General features: G+C 45.1%; 1 protein-coding gene across 5 annotated transcripts in view; it reads right to left on the minus strand.

The window, feature by feature from the left end:
• Nucleotides 1-24,488, minus strand: part of FAM13C (family with sequence similarity 13 member C) — a 286,221-nt gene that overhangs the window by 152,058 nt on the left and 109,675 nt on the right. The gene's annotated exons all lie outside the window — the stretch shown is intronic.

Genomic DNA, 24,488 nt, shown 5'->3' on the forward strand with positions numbered 1-24,488 from the left:
GACTGGGGAGTTCCACCACTCCTCTTGGGCTATCTGCACAAAAGCTGTTCTACCCTGTATGCACACATGGATTTTTCCTCTCTGAACCCTGTTCACACAGGTTATATACAGATGATCAGGTTTTTAAATACATCAGATAGGGATTGCATACATTAGTTAGGACTGCTCTGATAAGGGTATACCGTGAAGATTGGTAGAGCAGCTTAGTATACATTTTTTGCAAAAAACGTATCAACCAAATACCCTGTATTTTACATCTTTTACTAGCACTTGCGGATTACTGCAATAATTTTTTCAAACTGAGTGTTTTTGGTTTTACTATTCTCTTTTGTGTCTTCAGGTTTCTTGGTGGTATGTGAACATGATCCTACAGACTTGTTCACTGTGCAAGTAGCCCATGTGTTCCTGTTTCCATGTAAGGGACGGTGCTGTAAATAACACGAGAGGGCACTGTGTAATAAAGGATGGCAATATACATAATAAAGGAGACTATGTAAGATGCACACCCACATATATATGTATGATGTAAAATACTGACCAAATACTGCTGGTGTGACGGCAGCCTTAGCGGTGTCTTCTACACAGACCTATATTAGGCTGCCATCACACTACCGTGTTTCCCCGAAAGTAAGACAGCGTCTTACATTCTTTTTACCCCCAAAAGCCCCACTATGTCTTACTTTCAGGGTATGTCTTATATTGGGGAAAAAAATGTCGATTTTTGTTTTAAACATAAAATTAACATTTATTAACAACCTGAACAGTATGGTATTCACCACAAAACAGTTTTATAAAAGCAAATGCCAAGAATGTCCTGTTACAACCGTATCATGATGGTACCGTATTTCCATGTATAACATGTAAAACAATGAAAAACGGTAAGAACGAACAGTCTGAATATGTTATACTGGAAGATAAAACAGATTTATTCCATGACAACCATGTCATCATCTTCAGGAACATCTTCATAAACATCCATACTCTGAGGTTCCTGTGGATTTACTTGGGACTCTCGGGACACCATTTCCTGCTGAATCATTGGCCCATATCTGTCATGGGTAGCAATGGCACTGTCCTGAAATGAGCAGGTCTTGTCCAGGTAGCCAGCTCGCAGTGCATTTGCAACGCAGGTGTCAGTGATCTTATCCCAGGAATTCTTAACCCAGTTCACAATCTCTGGCAGTCTTGGCTTCACAAAGTTCCCACGTACATTTCTCTCCATGCGGTTTTCAATGTAGTCATTGATTTCCGCACGCAGATAGTCCTTGAACGGCTTGTTAATGGCGATATCCAGAGTCTGGAGATAAGCCGTCATCCCTGCAGGAATCATGATTTGGTCGATTCTCCGCTCATGAAGGAAGTTTTTCATGTTTTTGGCGCGGTGTGTGCTGGCTGCATCCCAGATCAGCATCCCTCTTTTGTTCCCTCGCATAACAAGCGGCAGCATTAAAGCAAGCCACTTCCTTATAACAGCTTGTGTGGCCCAGGCTTTTTCAGTTTCCAGCACATAAATGCCAGAAACCCGCTCAATCTTGTCCTTCTTGCCCTTTGCAATGAGAAGCGGTGTTACTTTAGTGCCATCCAGGCGAATCGCCAAAATGCAGGTGACACGTGCACTTTCATAAGCGGTGGAGGGAACGTACACTGAGGACGCACCTCGTTGATCAATGGTGGTTTGAGCTGCTTGGCCCATGAACACGGCAGTTTCATCCATGGCGATCATGTTGCAAAGACTGTATTTAGAGAAGTCAATGTCATCCACAAACTTCTTGTAGGCAAATGCACGTTTTACAATCTCAGCATCCTCCAGCCTAAAGAGGGTTGTGGATATTCTCAAAGACAGGTCATTGCGTTCAAGAAAGCTATCCACCCAGTGCTGTGATGCCTTGAATTGTTCAGGGGAAATGTCAAACTGTGGTGCCACTGCAAGGGCATACTCCTGAATCTGAGCCCTGGTCACCACCAATGTCTTTGCTCTCCTGTCTGCAACCCACTCAGAGACCAGGCTTTCCAGCTCTGTATACATTGGTTGCCGACCACATCCAATCTTGCGCTTTTTAGCCATTCCGCTCTCCACTTTTTCACTCAGCTTAGTGTATTCTGCACGCCATTTTTGAACCAGTCGGTGATCCAACATTTTCTCCTTGCAGAACTCCACTACATTTTTGCCCCAAGATTCTTCGACAATCGCTTTTTTATACTCCACGGTGTAGCTCTTCCTTTTACCACTGGAACCGGAAGCGCTCATGTCTAGGGGCAAAAATATAGCGCACGGTATAAGCACTGCTTATGGTTCCATATCACAGTCTCCCATAGGGTTGCAGCCCCATACAGTATCCCACACAGCCTGCCATCCATAGGGTTACAGCCCCATACAGTATCCCACACAGCCTGCCATCCATAGGGTTACAGCCCCATACAGTATCCCACACAGCCTGCCATCCATAGGGTTACAGCCCCATACAGTATCCCACACAGCCTGCCATCCATAGGGTTACAGCCCCATACAGTATCCCACACAGCCTGCCATCCATAGGGTTACAGCCCCATACAGTATCCCACACAGCCTGCCATCCATAGGGTTACAGCCCCATACAGTATCCCACACAGCCTGCCATCCATAGGGTTACAGCCCCATACAGTATCCCACACAGCCTGCCATCCATAGGGTTACAGCCCCATACAATATCCCACACAGCCTGCCATCCATAGGGTTACAGCCCCATACAGTATCCCACACAGCCTGTCATCCATAGGGTTACAGCCCCATACAGTATCCCACACACACAGCCTGCCATCCATAGGGTTACAGCCCCATACAGTATCCCACACAGCCTGCCATCCATAGGGTTACAGCCCCATATAGTATCCCACACAGCCTGCCATCCATAGGGTTACAGCCCCATACAGTATCCCACACACACAGCCTGCCATCCATAGGGTTACAGCCCCATACAGTATCCCACACAGCCTGCCATCCATAGGGTTACAGCCCCATACAGTATCCCACACAGCCTGTCATCCATAGGGTTACAGCCCCATACAGTATCCCACACACACAGCCTGCCATCCATAGGGTTACAGCCCCATACAGTATCCCACACAGCCTGCCATCCATAGGGTTACAGCCCCATACAGTATCCCACACAGCCTGCCATCCATAGGGTTACAGCCCCATACAGTATCCCACACAGCCTGCCATCCATAGGGTTACAGCCCCATACAGTATCCCACACACACAGCCTGCCATCCATAGGGTTACAGCCCCATACAGTATCCCACACACACAGCCTGCCATCCATAGGGTTACAGCCCCATACAGTATCCCACACAGCCTACCATCCATAGGGTTACAGCCCCATACAGTATCCCACACAGCCTGCCATCCATAGGGTTACAGCCCCATACAATATCCCACACAGCCTGCCATCCATAGGGTTACAGCCCCATACAGTATCCTGTTGTGAATTCTGTGGCTGAATTCACTCCTGTGGTCACAAGTGGTACTGCAGCTTCTGAGCTTCCTTCCTCAGGTGTTCTGGTGAGCTCATTAGCTGCTTCGTTACTTAACTCCTCCTGATGCTGCTATCCTTGCTCCTAGTCAATGTTCCAGTTTTGGATCTGAGCTTCTCCTGATTGTTCCTGTGACCTGCTGCTCTGTATAGCTAAGTGCTTTTTTGCTATTTTGTTGCCTTTTTTCTGTCCAGCTTGTCTTTTGTTTTGCTGGAAGCTCTGAGACGCAAAGGGTGTACCGCCGTGCCGTTAGTCCGGCACGGTGGGTCTTTTTTGCCCCTTTGCGTGGGTTTTGCTTTAGGGTTTTTTGTAGACTGCAAAGTTCGCTTTACTGTCCTCGCTCTGTCTAAGAATATCGGGCCCCACTTTGCTGAATCTATTTCATCCCTACGTTTTGTCTTTTCATCTTACTCACAGTCATTATATGTGGGGGGCTGCCTTTTCCTTTGGGGTATTTCTCTGGGGGCAAGTCAGGCCTATTTTTCTATTTTCAGGCTAGCTAGTTTCTTAGGCTGTGCCGAGTTGCATAGGTAGTGGTTAGGCGCAATCCACAGCCACTTTTAGTTGTGTTTAGGATAGGATCAGGTGTGCAGTCTACAGAGTTTCCACGTCTCAGAGCTCGTTCTTTTGTTTTTGGGTATTTGTCAGATCACTGTGTGCGCTCTGATCGCTAGGCACACTGTGTCTCTGGATTGCCTTCATTACACCTTTCATTAGCAGACATAACAGTACTAGGAGCCGACTAATGATTCTCAATAGAGGGAAAGAAAAAGTTCTGACATCATTTTTTTTTTTTCTCTGCTCTGTGTTCACTTTTTTTTTTTTTTTCCCCTAGACATTTGGGTGTTTCTGGACACAGGTGTGGACATGGATTTTCAGGGTCTGTGCTCTTCAATGGATAATCTCGTTATAAATGTACAAAAGATTCAAGATACTATTGATCAGAAATCTATGTTAGAACCAAGAATTCCTATTCCTGATTTGTTTTTTGGAGATAGAACTAAGTTTCCAAGTTTCAAAAATAATTGTAAGCTATTTCTGGCCTTGAAACCTCATTCTTCTGGTAATCCTATTCAACAGGTTTTGATTATTATTTCTTTTTTGCGCGGCGACCCTCAAGACTGGGCATTTTCTCTTGCGCCAGGAGACCCTGCATTGAGTAGTGTCGATGCGTTTTTCCTGGCACTCGGATTACTGTACGATGAGCCTAATTCAGTGGATCAGGCTGAGAAAAATTTGCTGGCTTTGTGCCAGGGTCAGGATGATATAGAAGTATATTGTCAGAAATTTAGGAAATGGTCAGTACTCACTCAGTGGAATGAATCTGCGCTGGCAGCTTTGTTCAGAAAGGGTCTCTCTGAGGCTCTTAAGGATGTCATGGTGGGATTTCCTATGCCTGCTGGTTTGAATGAGTCTTTGTCTTTAGCCATTCAGATCGGTAGACGCTTGCGCGAGCGTAAATCTGTGCACCATTTGGCGGTATTGCCTGAGGTTAAACCTGAGCCTATGCAGTGCGATAGGACTATGACCAGAGTGGAACGGCAGGAATACAGACGTCTGAATGGGCTATGTTTCTACTGTGGTGATTCCACTCATGCTATTTCTGATTGTCCTAAGCGCACTAAGCGGGGTCTGCCGTCATTGGTACTGTACAGTCCAAATTCCTTCTGTCCATTACCTTGATATGCTCTTTGTCGTCGTTTTCTGTCATGGCGTTTGTGGATTCAGGCGCTGCCCTAAATCTGATGGATTTGGATTATGCTAAACGTTGTGGGTTTTTCTTGGAGCCTTTGCGGTGTCCTATTCCATTGAGAGGAATTGATGCTACACCTTTGGCCAAGAATAAACCTCAGTACTGGGCCCAGCTGACCATGTGCATGGCTCCTGCACATCAGGAAGTTATTCGCTTTCTGGTGTTGCATAATCTGCATGATGTGGTCGTGTTGGGGTTGCCATGGCTACAAACCCATAATCCAGTATTGGATTGGAATTCCATGTCGGTATCCAGCTGGGGTTGTCAGGGGGTACATGGTGATGTTCCATTTTTGTCGATTTCGTCATCCACCCCTTCTGAGGTCCCAGAGTTCTTGTCTGATTATCAGGATGTATTTGAAGAGCCCAAGTCCGATGCCCTACCTCCGCATAGGGATTGTGATTGTGCTATCAATTTGATTCCTGGTAGTAAATTCCCTAAAGGTCGATTATTTAATTTATCCGTGCCCGAACACGCCGCTATGCGCAGTTATGTGAAGGAATCCCTAGAGAAGGGACATATTCGCCCATCGTCATCACCACTGGGAGCAGGGTTCTTCTTTGTAGCTAAGAAGGATGGTTCGCTAAGACCGTGTATTGATTACCGCCTTCTTAATAAGATCACTGTTAAATTTCAGTATCCCTTGCCATTGTTATCTGACTTGTTTGCTCGGATTAAGGGGGCTAGTTGGTTCACTAAGATAGATCTTCGTGGTGCGTATAATCTGGTGAGAATCAGGCAAGGAGATGAATGGAAAACTGCATTCAATACGCCCGAGGGTCATTTTGAGTATCTAGTGATGCCGTTCGGACTTGCCAATGCTCCATCAGTGTTTCAATCCTTTATGCATGACATCTTCCGTGAGTACCTGGATAAATTCCTGATTGTTTACTTGGATGACATTTTGATCTTCTCAGATGATTGGGAGTCTCATGTGAAGCAGGTCAGAATGGTTTTTCAGGTCCTGCGTGCTAACTCTTTGTTTGTGAAGGGATCAAAGTGTCTCTTCGGTGTGCAGAAAGTTTCATTTTTGGGATTCATCTTTTCCCCTTCTACTATCGAGATGGATCCAGTTAAGGTCCAAGCCATCCAGGATTGGATTCAGCCGACATCTCTGAAAAGTCTGCAAAAGTTCCTGGGCTTTGCTAATTTTTATCGTCGCTTCATCTGTAATTTTTCTAGCATTGCCAAACCATTGACCGATTTGACCAAGAAGGGTGCTGATTTGGTCAATTGGTCTTCTGCTGCTGTGGAAGCTTTTCAGGAGTTGAAGCGTCGTTTTTGTTCTGCCCCTGTGTTGTGTCAGCCAGATGTTTCTCTTCCGTTCCAGGTCGAGGTTGATGCTTCTGAGATTGGAGCAGGGGCGGTTTTGTCACAGAGAGGTTCTGATTGCTCAGTGATGAAACCATGTGCTTTCTTTTCCAGGAAGTTTTCGCCCGCTGAGCGTAATTATGATGTGGGCAACCGAGAGTTGCTGGCCATGAAGTGGGCATTCGAGGAGTGGCGTCATTGGCTTGAAGGAGCTAAGCATTGCGTGGTGGTATTGACTGATCATAAGAACTTGACTTATCTCGAGTCTGCCAAGCGCTTGAATCCTAGACAGGCCCGTTGGTCGTTATTTTTTGCCCGCTTCGACTTTGTGATTTCGTAACTTCCGGGCTCTAAAAATGTGAAGGCGGATGCTCTGTTTAGGAGTTTTGTGCCCGACTCTCCGGGTTTATCTGAGCCAGCGGGTATCCTCAAGGAAGGAGTCATTGTGTCTGCCATCTCCCCTGATTTGCGGCGGGTGCTGCAAAAATTTCAGGCGAATAAACCTGATCGTTGTCCAGCGGAGAAACTGTTCGTCCCTGATAGGTGGACTAATAAACTTATCTCTGAACTTCATTGTTCGGTGTTGGCTGGTCATCCTGGAATCTTTGGTACCAGAGAGTTAGTGGCTAGATCCTTCTGGTGGCCATCTCTGTCACGGGATGTACGTACTTTTGTGCAGTCCTGTGGGATTTGTGCTAGGGCTAAGCCCTCCTGTTCTCGTGCCAGTGGGTTGCTTTTGCCCTTGCCGGTCCCAAAGAGGCCTTGGACACATATTTCGATGGATTTCATTTCTGACCTTCCCGTTTCTCAAAAGATGTCAGTCATTTGGGTGGTCTGTGATCGCTTTTCTAAAATGGTCCATCTGGTGCCCTTGGCTAAATTGCCTTCCTCCTCTGATTTGGTACCTTTGTTCTTTCAGCATGTGGTTCGGTTGCATGGCATTCCTGAGAATATTGTTTCTGACAGAGGTTCCCAGTTTGTTTCAAGGTTCTGGCGAGCCTTTTGTGGTAGGATGGGCATTGACCTATCCTTTTCCTCGGCTTTCCATCCTCAGACTAATGGCCAGACCGAACGAACCAATCAGACCTTGGAAACATATCTGAGATGTTTTGTTTCTGCAGACCAGGATGATTAGGTGTCCTTTTTGCCGTTGGCTGAGTTCGCCCTTAATAATCGGGCCAGCTCGGCTACCTTGGTTTCTCCATTTTTCTGCAATTCTGGGTTCCATCCTCGTTTCTCTTCAGGACAGGTTGAGTCTTCGGACTGTCCTGGTGTGGATTCTGTGGTGGACAGGTTGCAGCAGATCTGGACTCAGGTAGTGGACAATTTGACCTTGTCCCAGGAGAAGGCTCAACTTTTCGCTAATCGCAGACGCCGTGTGGGTCCCCGACTTCGTGTTGGGGATCTGGTTTGGTTATCTTCTCGTCATATTCCTATGAAGGTTTCCTCTCCTAAATTTAAACCTCGTTTTATTGGTCCGTATAGGATTTCTGAGGTTCTCAATCCTGTGTCTTTTCGTCTGACCCTCCCAGACTCCTTTTCCATACATAATGTATTCCATAGGTCATTGTTGCGGAGATACGTGGCACCTATGGTTCCATCTGTTGAGCCTCCTGCCCCGGTTTTGGTGGAGGGGGAATTGGAGTATATTGTGGAGAAGATTTTGGATTCTCGTGTTTCTAGACGGAAACTCCAGTATCTGGTTAAATGGAAGGGTTATGCTCAGGAAGATAATTCCTGGGTTTTTGCCTCTGATGTTCATGCTCCCGATCTTGTTCGTGCCTTTCATGCGGCTCATCCTGGTAGGCCTGGGGGCTCTGGTGAGGGTTCGGTGACCCCTCCTCAAGGGGGGGTACTGTTGTGAATTCTGTGGCTGAATTCACTCCTGTGGTCACAAGTGGTACTGCAGCTTCTGAGCTTCCTTCCTCAGGTGTTCTGGTGAGCTCATTAGCTGCTTCGTTACTTAACTCCTCCTGATGCTGCTATCCTTGCTCCTAGTCAATGTTCCAGTTTTGGATCTGAGCTTCTCCTGATTGTTCCTGTGACCTGCTGCTCTGTATAGCTAAGTGCTTTTTTGCTATTTTGTTGCCTTTTTTCTGTCCAGCTTGTCTTTTGTTTTGCTGGAAGCTCTGAGACGCAAAGGGTGTACCGCCGTGCCGTTAGTCCGGCACGGTGGGTCTTTTTTGCCCCTTTGCGTGGGTTTTGCTTTAGGGTTTTTTGTAGACTGCAAAGTTCGCTTTACTGTCCTCGCTCTGTCTAAGAATATCGGGCCCCACTTTGCTGAATCTATTTCATCCCTACGTTTTGTCTTTTCATCTTACTCACAGTCATTATATGTGGGGGGCTGCCTTTTCCTTTGGGGTATTTCTCTGGGGGCAAGTCAGGCCTATTTTTCTATTTTCAGGCTAGCTAGTTTCTTAGGCTGTGCCGAGTTGCATAGGTAGTGGTTAGGCGCAATCCACAGCCACTTTTAGTTGTGTTTAGGATAGGATCAGGTGTGCAGTCTACAGAGTTTCCACGTCTCAGAGCTCGTTCTTTTGTTTTTGGGTATTTGTCAGATCACTGTGTGCGCTCTGATCGCTAGGCACACTGTGTCTCTGGATTGCCTTCATTACACCTTTCATTAGCAGACATAACAGTATCCCACACAGCCTGTCATCCATAGGGTTACAGCCCCATACAGTATCCCACACACACAGCCTGCCATCCATAGGGTTACAGCCCCATACAGTATCCCACAGTAAGTGTACCGTAATGGCGATCAATTCCTCTGCGGTGCTGGGTAGAGGTGTGGCTTCTTCCTCATGCAGGAGCCGCTGGGCCAATCAGAGGGGCCACCAGCGGCTGCACATGAGGGCACTGAGGCTGCATGTTGTTGCCGGACAACATTACTGCTTCTCACGCGGCCTCCACATCCCTCCGCATCCCGCTCTAAGGGCTTGTTTCCACTTGCGAGATGCGTCCGAGTCTCGCATGTGGAAACGAAGCTCCTGCGCCGGCACTCCAGAGCGGAGCGCGCGGCTGCATAGGAACACATGGAGCCGCACGCTCCGCTCTGCAGCGCCGGCGCAGGAGCTTTGTTTCCACATGCGAGACTCGGACGCATCTCGCAAGTGGAAACAAGCCCTAACCATCCGGATCAGTTAATGCTGCAAAAGCTACCGGTACTACCGTACGGTACCGCATGGCTTATATTTTACGGTACCCCCAAAAGTCCCACTACGTCCTACTTTCGGGGGTATGTCCTACATTATCCGACCCCCTTAAACCCCCCACTACGTCTTACTATCGGGGGTGTCTTACTATCGGGGAAACACGGTATCAGTATTTGGTCAGTATTTTACATCAGTATTTGTAAGCCAAAACCAGGAGTGGGTGATAAGAAGTGGTGACGTGTTTCTATTACACTTTTCCTCTGAATCTTCCACTTATGATTTTGGCTTATAAATACTGACGTAAATTACTGACCACATACTGACGTGTGAACGTGGCCTTCGGAATAGCAGTGGAGCGGCAAATACAGAATCCTAGAAAAGAAGCTACAGAATTGTTGCAGTTTGGCCAATAAATGTTTTTGACAAAACAAGTAAGGAGAGGTAACAAATCTTAGGTCCAATCTGCTGTGAATAGCTCATATGTTGCCCGATTACCAGTTTATGGGGATTTTCTATGACTAGAAAAACTGGTCAAGACCTAAACACTTACATTTGTGTTCTGAAAATATTAACCATGGTAAAAGAATGAAGGTCTTTTTACAAAGTAGATACAGATCCCATCAGTTTTTTCCCTCCAGGACAGCAATCTGCAGAGGTTTTAATAGCAAGTGCTTATTCAACGCTGCTGCAATTAAGAGAAACAATCTAGGAAAAAAAATAATCGCAAAGTAAAGAAAAACTGGAGGAGAATGGATGTAGGATCAGTGTTTACCTTGGCAGAACAGATGCACAATTGTAGTCATTGTGGCTGCAGAACATATAAGAGAAGGGGGCCGTGAAAAATGTCTTTGTATGACTTGTTAAATCTACATCACTTTTAAGATGAAATTGTTTGTGTCTGAACAAAGTGTTCATATAATAGATTGTTAATGGATTCAGAGCACAATGGTTGTAAACTCGGCGAAAAGCCGATCTGATACGTGTAACTTATGTTCTCAGACCCTCCTGTTGGGGGCGTAATTCTAGTGGGTGCAGGGGTTGTAGTCACACCAAGGCCCTAGTACCCAGGGAGGCCCAATAGGGTCCATATGAGAAAACCAACACTAATAAAGATCCATAATAGTCAGGAGCCCAGGTGGAGATTTTGCATAGAGGCCCACAAGCATCAAACTACGACACTGCCTCCTGTTATGCATTAGAGAGGTCAAGTTCTCACACTTCCATTAAAATGTGAAAAATGTTTGATATTTTACAATAAACTGGAAATTAAGAAACCAAATTGCAGAAAACTTCCAGCACATATTTTCACTCTAATGCCTTATAGTGCCATAAAATATTATACCGAGTCTTGCACTTTAAAGGGAATCTGTCACCCAAAAATCGTATATATGAGCTAATCCCACCGGCATCAGGGGCTTATCTACAGCAAACTGTAATGCTGTAGATAAGCCCCCGATGTAACCTGAAAGATAAGAAAAACAGGTTATATTATACTCACCCAGGGGCGGTTCCGATGCGGTCTGGTCCGATGGGCATCGCGGTCCAGGTCCGGTCCCTCCCATCTTCATACGATCACGTCCTCTTCTTGTCTTCCTGCTGCAGCTCCGGCGCAGGCGTACTTTGTCTGCCCTGTTGAGGGAAGAGCAAAGTACTGCAGTGCGCAAGGGAAAGGTCAGAGAGGCCCAGCGCCTGCGCACCGGACAGCGACGCCCATTGGACCGGACCACAGCGGAACCGCCCATGGGTGAGTATAATATAACCTGTTTTTCTTACCTTTCAGGTTACATCGGGGGCATTACAGAATGCTGTAGATAAGCCCCTGATGCCGGTGGCCTTAGCTCATATACAATTTTTGGGGTGACAGATTCCCTTTAAGAGTTCAGGCATATGGTCCTAATATGGGTCCATATGCAAGCCTTGCATTAAAGGGACGTAGTTAGCACAAAAGGACTGTTCAAATTAAGTACTTAGTGCATCATGGCGGGGCCAATCATGTAAATACTTAATTCTACACCCCATTCTTCTTTGATTGACAGCTCTGGCTTCATAGAGTCAGAAAAGAGAGGAGATAGAGGGAAATCAAGCAGGTGGGAACGTGTAGTTAAATGATTGGCACCGCCATGAATACTATCACAAATGTTGTTCTTTGACAGGCTTCATAAAGGAGATAACATAGTGGACACTATGACAGAAACCTGACATTTTCCGTGTGGCGCTACCACATAGAATATTAGTAAGGCTGGATGGAGATGCTAAATGCAACCAATTCTCACTTTAATTCTCTGTTAATAAATAGAGGATTCTTTCCTACTGACTTAATGGGCTTTTCTCAAGTTTGAAAGTGTTCTCTTCTCCATGGGGTAGGTGATATAGTAACATAGTAAGGCCGAAAAAAGACATTTGTCCATCCAGTTCAGCCTATAAAAAATCCCCAGATCTACGTCCTTCTACAGAACCTAATAATTGTATGATACAATATTGTTCTGCTCCAGGAAGACATCCAGGCCTCTCTTGAACCCCTCGACTGAGTCCAAAACTGGACACAGTACTCCATGTGCGGTCTAACTAGGGATTTGTACAGAGGCAGTATAATGCTCTCATCATGTGTATCCAGAACTCTCTTAATGCACCCCATGATCCTGTTTGCCTTGGCAGCTCCTGCCTGGCACTGGCTGCACCAGGTAAGTTTATCATTAACTAGGATCCCCAAGTCCTTCTCCCTGTCAGATTTACCCAGCGGTTTCTCGTTCAGTGTGTAATGGTGAGATTGATTCCTTCTTCCCATGTGTATAACCTTACATTTATCATTGTTAAACCTCATCTGCCACCTTTCAGCCCAAGTTTCCAACTTATCCAGATCCATCTGTAGCAGAATACTATCTTCTCTTGTATTAACTGCTTTACATAGTTTTGCATCATCTGCAAATATCGATATTTTACTGTGTAAACCTTCTACCAGATCATTAATGAATATGTTGAAGAGAACAGGTCCCAATACTGACCCCTGCGGTACCCCACTGGTCACAGCGACCCAGTTAGAGACTATACCATTTATAACCACCCTCTGCTTTCTATCACTAAGCCAGTTACTAAACCATTTACACACATTATCTCCCAATCGATCCCAAGAACTGGGACTCTGATGTGCTCAGTGTGAATGAAGCAGAGGTCAATCATGAGCACTGTCCCTCCCTTCACTGTTGTTATGGGAGTGCCGAAAACCAAGAGCAGCATTCAGCTACCTCCAATGGTTCCAATAAGAATGAACATAGAAACAATGTGCTCCATTGACCACCGCTCCATTCAGAGTCTAAGTTTACGGGATCCATGGGGTCCCAGCGGTTGGACTACTTTTCACTTGTGAAGTTTCCCCTATCCTATGGGTGGGGGATAACTTTTGAAGTATAGAATACCTCTTTAAACTGGCCATACACATTAGATAGCTGTGGGCTAAATGATCGTTTGGCTGAGCGCTATCTCTCCCAACCCCCCATAAACAAAAACGCTTGGCTTGACCAAACCCTCCATTTTTCTCTATGAAAGAGCTACTACCAGAATCCTCTAGCAGCACTGCATTATAAAATTTATAGGTTTCAGAGATGACACACATATACATGACTTTACAGAGAACGATGGAAAGAGTACAAAGGTAAAACAACCTGTAAATTTAGGGAAAACACAAGTAGTAAAAGGATGGAGCTCAGAGTCTTCTCATCACCAGGTGTGAAACCTGACCATCTGCTGATAGATCATGGTAATCCCTTTGCCATTCAAATCTTACAACAGAATCAGTGTCAGAATAATTTGGATTTATGCAAAGAATGTAGAGAAACTATTAAAGCAATAGAACTCTACAGCTACACGAGACCAATTATACAATGTATTCCTCCACTGTAGTATGACTGAAGGAAAGACGATCAGTGTGGGATAAATCTTTGGAGCCAGCTCTGGTGGTAACAGTTGATAGTTAATCAGCTTACCTGTATTACACAGGGCAGGTAAAAAAAAAAACAATCCTTAAAGGGGACACTCTCAGCACAAAATGACTGTTCAAACCAAACACGGGTGCTCGGTGCATCATGGCGTTGCCAAACATTTAAGTGCACGTTCCAACCTGATTGATTTCCCTCAATCTCCATCCTTCTCTTCTATGACTGACAGCTCTGCCTTCATAAAGCCAGAGAAGGGTGGAGATAGTGATGGAGGAGATGTCATGGCTAGGCTTGAGCGAAACGGATCGGACAAATTCAAAAGTCGCCGACTTTCGGCAAAGTCGGGTTTCATGAAACCCGACCCGATCCTAGTGTGGGATCGGCCATGCGGTCGGCGATCTTCGCGCCAAAGTCGCGTTTTGTATGACACGTTTAGCGCCATTTTTTCAGCCAATGAAGGAGCGTGGGCAGAGTGGTGACATAGGTCTTAGGGGCGTGCCTATCGCCACCTTATCGCTTGTGTGCTGTAGCGATTTGCAATACCAGCTTTTCGGTGCAGGGACGGAGGGGAGAGAGAGAGATGAGATTTCCCATTGACTTGCATTGGGTTTCGTGTTTCGGTAGATCCCCAACTTTTCACGATAATCAGCCGATTTCATTCGACTCGACTTTTGTGAAAGTCGGTTTTCGCGAAACCCGATTCGATCTTAAAAAAGTAAAAGTCGCTCAACCCTAGTCATGGCCAATATCATTAGATATCGCACTGTTCAGCTGTAGATCTTGGTGTGGCAGGAGTAATCAGCGTGCCACACCCTACTCAAGTTGTTAAGTATTTATTGTGTTTGTTGTACTCCGTGTATTCTGGTGCTTCTGTTGTATTCACTGTGTCCTTGACCCAGATAGTGACCCTGATTTTTCCTTTCTAGATGATCCTTTCTGATCTGACTTTAGCTTGTATGACTTATGAGTAACCTCCTGGTATCCACCCATGGCTATTCCTCAGACTGTGGTATTTCCTTCTGTCCCTCCCGATACTGACCCGGCTAGTAAAATTATCCTTGCCTCATGCTGACTCCTTTGGAAAGCAGCTACTCCATGGATACAACCCAGGGGTCTCGTTGTTGGTTTAGATCCTTCAGGGGTTAAAGGCTGAAGGACAAGGATCCTCTGGGCTAGACAGAGCAAGTCTGTCTGGTTTAGCCTTTTTGAGCTGATGGCTGCAGAGTGACTTTACCCAAATACTGTGTAATAAAAAATCTGTGCATCATTTAAACAGAAATTAACCTATGGTGTGGATTTTAGATACATAGCAGGACAATCAATTCTGTACATCTTAAGTGTGAAATTTTCACCTTCGTGATGTAAATTTGCAGTAACATCCACAATAAATGCACATCTAATTTATGCAAATTTTGATTGCAGTCTTCACAGAGTATACAATGTGTGTGGACATACCCTGATAGAAAAGAACAAAAGCAGTCAGTAAAAAAAGAGGAAATCACTTGTTTCCTTTCGTGATAAGCTATTGGTAGAGAAACAGTAGCTGCACATGAGCTTATCTGTGCAACTGTTTGAGGACAAGGTTGGAAGTCTTGGAGGAGTGCAGGATCACACAGTCCAGAACGTGTTGTATTCAATTATTTTTTTTATCAACTGACAATGGGTTTTCTAATCATCTTTAGCAACTAAAGTATGATGAATGTGTCAAAAAGGGTCTTCTGCTAAAAGTCTGCAGTGACTTCTGAATACTCATAGCGTGCAGTATGTAAACTATAAGTATTGTCTAGTATTGCAGGCGGTCGGGAGGTCAAGTGACCACAACTATGCGATTTGTACACTTCCGGCCACATTCCGACTAGACGTTATCAGTCTCCCCCATACAAGTGAATTGAGAAAGGCCGAGCACGTCTAGTTGGCATGTGACCGCATGAATACAAATCACATACATGTTTATGTGACCATCTGCGGTCGCCATCATCAAAGAATCCTGAGAGCGTGCACACCGCACACTGTCACAATTCAGAAATCTGCAGTCACATACAGTGACTGCTGACTTTAAAAAAAAAGATCCGGCAACTCCATTAAGGGAAAGAACAGAGTTTGCATCTTTGCTCCATCAGCAAACTGCAGGTTACCTTTATGTTTATAGTGTTTCTATTTACGTAACTTCCTAATATATTCTTTTATTCTTTTCATGATAGTCGCTATAGAAACACATAACCACAAGTTCCCACTGTGGATTATATATAACGTGCTCAAATACCATTATTACAACTCTGCTCTGATTCCTTTCTTGAGGTAATAAATAATATAAACAGATGGAATTATGAGGTAGAATGTAAATAAAAAGTTTCTCACTCATTCTAAATGTGACCAGAATAAGTGGTCATTTATTCAGCCACTTCCTTCCATACAGTTCTCATTTAAGATTCCTTTACTGTTTTTGTCTCCAAATTCTATAGTAAGGCCGGTTTCACATGTCCTGATATTTCCGGTACCGAAAAAAAACGGTACTGAAGATATCCATGTCCGTTTGTCACATCCGCATGGCATCCATGTGCTATCCGTGTGTCCATGTAGTGAAACAATTGGTTTCAAATTTAACCTTATGATTTTAAAAACACACACACAGATGGCACATGGACGGCACACGGACGCCATCCGTGTGCAGTACGTGTTTACATGGACCCATTGACTTGTATGTGTCCGTGTGATCCATGCTGTCGCTCAAAAATGGACATGTCAGCATGTTCTGCACACGGACACACGGTCCGTGAAAACCCGCTGACATGTGTGTAGACCCATTCATTTGAATGGGTGTAGGTGTGTCAGTGTCTCCGGTACCTGAGAAAACTGTCACCACACGTACCGGAGCTGGTGACGTGTTAAACCGCACCAAGGACAACATCTGCCCAGAGTTTGTATGTTCTCTCCATGTTTGCGTGGGTTTCCCCTGGGTTCTCCGGTTTCCTCCCACATTCCAAAGACATACTGATAAGGAATTTAGATTGTGAGTCCCATCAGGGACAGTGATGATAATGTGGGTAAAGTGCTGCGGAATATGTTAGCGCTATATAAAAATAAAGATTATTATTAAACCGACCTAACATAGTTTTTAAGGTTGAAGGAAGACTTTAAGTCCATCTAGTTCAACCCATAGCCTAACATGTTGATCCAGAGGAAGGAAATGTAAAAATGGTTTTCATACATTTTTTTACTACCCGTTTTAGCCTGTGGCTTTTTTTTTTTTACAATGTGTAAAAAAAACAAAACAAAGAGTTTTCTAACAACTCACAAGCAACATCTCGCCAGAGTGTTTTTAATGCAAGGAAGAAGTATAAACACCAGAAAGAGGCAGAAAACACCACAAAACTGCACTATTTTGTAAAAAATAAATAAAACCCCGCAATTTGCCCCCGTAGACTACATGAGTTGCTTAGCTCACCGATTGGCTTCAGTGCCGCCAGCTCTAGAGAAATAACAGACACACTGGGAGCAGCGGTGGAGACTCAGCCCTGGATCCTGCAATGGTGAGTAAAGCACAGTTTGTTTGTTTTTAAACAAACTGCAGCCGTAGGAGAGGGGTTTCCTGAAATCGGAAAACCCTTTATTTATATTTTACATATAGTATGCTATATATATTTTTAATACTATTTAATGTTCCTTTCAATATAAGAACATGTTTAACATGATAAACAATTAGGTAAACAGTGCATATAGAAATATATAGAAGTGAAGTTACACCCCACCCGCTCCGGTCCTCTTCTGGCCGCTGTGACCTGAAAACAGACTTGCCGGATCACGTAATGGTTTATGTGTGAAGCGGAAGTTGAGTGTCAATGCTGTTGTTTTGCTTCTCATAGACTTGTATGGAAAAAGAAGCACTGCTCCACACAGGTGGAGCCGGTAAAGCTGAAGAGTGGATACACGGGCCAGAAGAGTACAGGAGTGGTGCTTAACCCCTTAGGGTATGTATCCACGGGCCGGATTACATCCAGATTAGCTGTGGATTGAACGCTGCGTACAGCTGCAGCGTTCAATCCGCATCGTACAGATGTTACAGCATAGTGGAGGGGATTTTAGGAAATCCCGTCTCCACTATGCGTGCGAACACGCACCCGGCTGCCCTGCGTTTCCAGACATGCGGCGCGTCTTTCTAGACCGCAGCATGTCTGTTTACCTTGCGGTGACGCTCCATCTCCGCAAGGTAAATAACACACTCCTATGCACAGGGTGCAGCGATTCCGGATGTGTTCAATGAACACATCCGGAATCACCGTGTGTACAGAAGGGGGCGGCGCTTTGGGCGAAGCGGGGTTTCCATTCTTTCCAAAGCGCCGACAATCCGTCCCATGGAGACATACCCTTAGTGACCACCAAAACTAATTAAAACTGACCTGAAACATAAGTGAATAACATCCCGACAGGTGAAACAGCAGCTGTCGGCTGTACACTATAGCTGACACCCTGCTGCATCAGCCATGAACTGTGATGACATCTTAGGTTTAACCCCTTAGCGACCGCCGATACGCCTTTTAACGGCGGCCGCTAAGGGTACTTAAACCACAGCGCCGTTAATTAACGGCGCTGTGGAAAAAGTCCATAGCGCCCCCCAGAAGCCGATTTTCTCCGGGGTCTCGGCTGCCGAGGGTAGCCGAGACCCCAGAGAACATGATTCGGGGGTTTTTTAACCCACCCCGCATTTGCGATCGCCGGTAATTAACCGTTTACCGGCAATCGCAAAAAAAAAAAAAAAAAAAAGGGATCTCTTTTTAATTTCTCTGTCCTCCGATGTGATCGCACATCGGAGGACAGAGAAAAGGGGTCCCAGGTGGCCCCCCAATACTCACCTAGCTCCCCCGATGCTCCTCGTGTCTCCCGGTGGGCGCCGCCATCTTCAAAATGGCGGGCGCATGCGCAGTGCGCCCGCCGGCCGGCACCGGGAGAATCTTTGGCAACCGCAAAAAAAAAAAAAAAAAGTAAAGTGTAATTCTCTGTCCTCTGATGTGATCGCACATCAGAGGACAGAGAAATAGGGGGATTCGGGGACCCTAGCATACTCACCTAGGTCCCTGGATCCTCTTGCTGCTCCTCCTGGCCGCCGGCAGCAGAACATGGCGGACGCATGCCCAGTGCGCCCGCCATCTGTCTCCATCTGCCGGCCGGCAGGAGAACAGCAGTTGGGGCTAAAATTAGGGTTAGGGGTAGGGTTAGGGGTAGGGTTAGGTTAGGGGTAGGGTTAGGTTAGGGTTAGGTTAGGGTTAGGGGTAGGGTTAGGGGTAGGGTTAGGTTAGGGGTAGGGTTAGGTTAGGGGTAGGGTTAGGTTAGGGTTAGGTTAGGGGTAGGGTTAGGTTAGGGGTAGGGTTAGGGGTAGGGTTAGGTTAGGGGTAGGGCTAGGGTTGGGGCTAAATTTAGGGTTAGGGTTGGGGCTAAATTTAGGGTTAGGGTTGGGGCTAAATTTAGGGTTAGGGTTGGGGCTAAACTTAGGGTTAGGCTTCTTTCACACTTACGTCGGTACGGGGCCGTCGCAATGCGTCGGCCCGACATACCGACGCACGTTGTGAAAATTGTGCACAACGTGGGCAGCAGCTGTAGTTTTTCAACACATCCGCTGCCCAATCTATGTCCTGGGGATGAGGGGGCGGAGTTACGGCCACGCATGCGCGGTCAGAAATGGCGGATGCGACGTACAAAAAAACGTTTCATTGAACTTTTTTTGTGCCGACGCTCCGCCAAAACACAACTGATCCAGTGCACGACGGACGCGACGTGTGGCCATCCGTCACGATCCGTCGGCAATACAAGTATATGGGCAAAAAACGCATCCTGCGGGCACATTTGCAGGATCCGTTTCTTGTCCAAAACGACGGATTGCGACGGAATGCCAAACGACGCAAGTGTGAAAGTAGCCCTAGGGCTAGGGTTAGGGTTGGGGCTAAAGTTAGGGCTAGGGTTGGGGCTAAAGTTAGGGTTAGAGCTGGGATTAGGGTTTGGATTAGGGTTCGTATTAGGGTTAGGGTTTGGATTAGGGTTGGCATTAGGGTTACGCTTGGGATTAGGGTTAGGTTTGGGATTAGGGTTAAGGTTAGGGTTGTGATTAGGGGTGTATTGGGATTAGGGTTAGGTTTGAGGTTAGGGTTGAGATTAGGATTAGGGGTGTGTTGGATTTAGGGTTTTGATTAGGGTTATGGTTAGGGTTGACATTAGGGTTGTTTTGGGGTAAGGGTTGTGATTATGGTTAGGGTTAGTGATTAGGATTATGGATGAGGTTGGGATTAGGGTTAGGGGTGTGTTGGGGTTAGGGTTGGAGCTAGAATTGGGGGGTTTCCACTGTTTAGGTACATCAGGGGGTCTCCAAATACGACAGCCAATTTTGCGCTCAAAAAGTCAAATGGTGCTCCCTCCCTTCTGAGCTCTGCCGTGCGCCCAAACAGTGGTTTACCCCCACATATGGCGCATCAGCGTACTCGGGATAAATTGGACAACAACTATTGCAGTCCAATTTCTCCTGTTACCCTTGTGAAAATAAAAACTTGGGGGCTACAATATCTTTTTTGTGGAAAAAAATAATATTTTTTATTTTCACGACTCTGCATTCTAAACTTCTGTGAAGCACTTGGGCATTCAAAGTTCTCACCACACATCTAGATAAGTTCCTTGGGGGGTCTAGTTTCCAAAATGGGGTCACTTGTGGAGGGTTTCTACTGGTTAGGTACATCAGGGGCTCTGCAAACGCAACATAATACCCGCAGACCATTCTATCAAAGTCTGCATTCCAAAACGGCGCTCCTTCCTTCCGAGCTCTGCCGTGCGCCCAAACAGTGGTTTACCCCCACATATGGGGTACCAGCATACTCAGGACAAATTGGACAACAACTTTTGGGGTCCAATTTCTCTTGTTACCCTTGTGAAAATAAAAATTTGGTGGCTAAAAAATCTTTTTTGTGGAAAAAAAAAATATTTTTTATTTTCACGGCTCTGCATTATAAACTTCTGTGAAGCACTTGGGCATTCAAGGTTCTCACCACACATCTAGATAAGTTCCATGGGGGGTCTAGTTTCCAAAATGGGGTCACTTGTGGGGGATTTCTACTGTTTAGGCACATCAGGGGCTCTCCAAACGCGACATGGCGTCCGATCTCAATTCCAGCCAATTCTACATTGAAAAAGTAAAACGGCACTCTTTCTCTTCCAAGCTCTGCGGTGCGCCCAAACAGTGGTTTACCCCCACATATTGGGTATCGACGTATTCAGGAGAAATCGCACAACAACTTTTGTGGTCTAATTTCTCCTGTTACCCTTGTGAAAATAAGAATTTGTGGGCGAAAAGATCATTTTTGTGTAAACAAAAGCGATTTTTTATTTTCACGGCTCTACGTTATAAACTTCTGTGAAGCACTTGGGGGTTCAAAGTGCTCACCACACATCTAGATAAGTTCCTTAAGGGGTCTAGTTTCCAAAATGGTGTCACTTGTGGGGAGTTTCCACTGTTTAGGTACATCAGGGGCTCTCTAAATGTGACATGGTGTCCGATCTCAATTCCAGCCAATTCTGCATTGAAAAAGTCAAACGGCGCTCCTTCACTTCTAAGTTCTGCGGTGCGCCCTAACAGTGGTTTACCCCCACATATGGGGTATTGGCGTATTCAGGAGAAATTGCATAACAAAATTTATGGTTACATTTCTGTTTTTACACTTGTGAAAATAAAAAAAATGGTTCTGAATTAAGATGTTTGCAAAAAAAAGTTAAATGTTCATTTTTTCCTTCCACATTGTTTCAGTTCCTGTGAAGCACGTAAAGGGTTAATAAACTTCTTGAATGTGGTTTTGAGAACCTTGAGGGGTGTAGTTTTTAGAATGGTGTCACACTTCATTATTTTCTATCATATAGACCCCTCAAAATGACTTCAAATGTGATGTGGTCCCTAAAAAAAAATGGTGTTGTAAAAATGAGAAATTGCTGGTCAACTTTTAACCCTTATAACTCCCTAACAAAAAAAAATTTTGTTTCCAAAATTGTGCTGATGTAAAGTAGACATGTGGGAAATGTTATTTATTAACTATTTTTCATGACATATCTCTCTGATTTAAGGGCATAAAAATACAAAGTTTGAAAATTGCAAAATTTTAAAAATTTTCGCCATATTTCCGTTTTTTTCATAAATAATCGCAAGTAATATCGAAGAAATGTTACCACTAACATGAAGTAAAATATGTCACGAAAAAACAATCTCAGAATCAGCGGGATCCGTTGAAGCGTTCCAGAGTTATAACCTCATAAAGTGACAGTGGTCAGAATTGCAAAAATTGGCCTGGTCATTAAGTACCAAATTGGCTCTGTCACTAAGGGGTTAAACCCCAAAATGCTGCTGTAAATAGTGACTGTGGCATCTACATGGTTAGTAGAGTGCAGAGTTTTCCTGAAACCCCATCAGCACCCTGTGATCATGATTGTGTGGTCCTGATGGCTGCCACAGCAATTCTCGGCCAAATAACGGTCCTACAGTTGGTCAGTTATAGCGACCTGTTCAGAAGTTAGCAACATTCAGGAGTGAAAAATTAATTTTTTCTTTCCTGTCATGCCACTTTGAATTAATCACTATTAAAAAACTACCTGACAGCAATTTTGAATATGTTGAGGAGCGATGATTTTAAAATGGTTTCACTTTTAGGGGGGGTCCAAAATATAGGGCTTCCAAAATCATTTAAAAACGGAATAGGTCCCTCAAAAAAATAACTTGTATTTGTTCTTGAAAAAAATGAAAAATTAATGCTACAATTTTAAACCTTCTAAAATTATTCACAGTGTAAAAATGACTCATTTTTAGAAATTTTTGTCAAATTTCTGACATTTTCATAAATAAACGCAAAACATATTGACCTAAATTAACTATTACCATAAAATATAATGTGTCACGAAAAAACAATCTCAAAATCGCTGTGATATGTGGAAGCGTTCCAGAGTTATTGCCACATAAAGTGGCACTGCTCAGACTTGAAAAATTTGGCCCGATCACTAAGGGGTTTATACACTTGTACTAAACCTCATATACAATTAAGGGGGTTTAGGGGGAAAAAAAATCCTAAACCTCATCCTCCCTTATCTCCTTTTGCAAACACCCAGGAGGGGAGGAGAGGAGTGACATCACACACATGTGACCAGACCCCGCCCACATTTACTGCAGTCGTAAGTTGTACTCTAGGTTTTCATGGCAAATTTCAGCAGTTGCTCCCCCTAGTGTATAAAAGTGGAAATATCAAAAGTTTTTACATTATTTTTCATATTTTACTCCATTAAAAATAAATGATAATATTTAAAAAAAAGGTTAAAGTTAAAATATTAATGCTTTCCATTTTTTCAATCGTTGAAAACTATTTTCTTTTTTTAAGGCAGCTTCCCGTTAAGGATAACACAGCATGTGCGTCTATCTACTCTATTAGCTACATTTCAACACACATTAAAATAATTTACCCCCTCATCAGGATCATAAATGGGACACTGTGCTCTCCGCAGTTCAGTTTCTGCTTCAGCCATACCCTAAGGCTACGTTCACATTAGCGTTTTGCGTGTTTGCGTCGGGCGACGCAGCGGCGACGCATGCGTCATGCGCCCCTATATTTAACATGGGGGACGCATGGACATGCGTTGTGCTGCGTTGTGCGACGCATGCGGTTTTTTGCCGCAAGCGTCGGGCGCAGAAAACGCAACAAGTTGCATTTTTCTTGCGTCCATATTTCGGCAAAAAAGGATGCATGCGTCGCAAAACGCAGCGTTTTTGCGTGCGTTTTGGTGCGTTTTTATTTGCGTTGTGTCGCCGACGCAACCGCGCCCAACGCAAATGTGAACGTAGCCTTAAATAGATGTTTTGGATAAATAGGACATGATTAGAGTTTGGCAAAGCACAATGATTCTTGGTGAAATAGAAACGTGCAGCCGGTGTGCAGGATAGCTGGCTGGTTCGTTTCATTGTCATTGACATGGACAAACAGGGCTATCTAGCCACTTTATGGGTATGTTCACACGTTCAGGATTTCCATCCTTTTTTTTTCCTGACTGTTTTTTAAAAAACTGCAGCTCTTGGCAGAAAACGCAGGTCCTTTTTTTGGTCCTTTTTTGGTCCGTTTTTGATGCGTTTTTTGATGCGTTTTTTTGATGCAGTTTTCTAGCCAGAGTCTGTGTGTTTTCTAGGAATTTTTTTAGGGTTAAAATGGCTGAAAATACCCTAACCCTACCCCTAACCCTAACCCTACCCCTAACCCTACCCCTAACCCTACCCCTAACCCTAACCCTACCCCTAACCCTACCCCTAACCCTAACCCTACCCCTAACCCTAACCCTACCCCTAACCCTAACCCTACCCCTAACCCTACCCCTAACCCTACCCCTACCCCTATTCTAACCTTAGTGAAAAAAAAAAAAAAAAAATTCTTTATTTTTTTTATTGTCCCTACCTATGGGGGTGACAAAGGGGGGGGGGGTGTCATTTACTATTTTTTTATTTTGATCACTGAGATAGGTTATATCTCAGTGATCAAAATGCACTTTGGAACGAATCTGCCGGCCGGCAGATTCGGCGGGCGCACTGCGCATGCGCCCGCCATTTTGCAAGATGGCGGCGCCCAGGGAGAAGACGGCCGGACGGACACCGGGACGCCGGGTGAGTATAAGGGGGGGAGATTAGGGCACGGGGGGGGCATCAGAGCACTGGGGGGGGCATCGGAGCACTGGGGGGGGGGCATCGGAGCACGGGGGGGCGGGATCGGAACACGGGGGGGGGCAGCCACACTCCGCCCACGCACTTCCGCCCGCTCCCCGCACTTCCTG

This window comes from Ranitomeya imitator, chromosome 2 (assembly GCF_032444005.1).
Source record: "Ranitomeya imitator isolate aRanImi1 chromosome 2, aRanImi1.pri, whole genome shotgun sequence".
Lineage (NCBI taxonomy): Eukaryota > Metazoa > Chordata > Amphibia > Anura > Dendrobatidae > Ranitomeya > Ranitomeya imitator.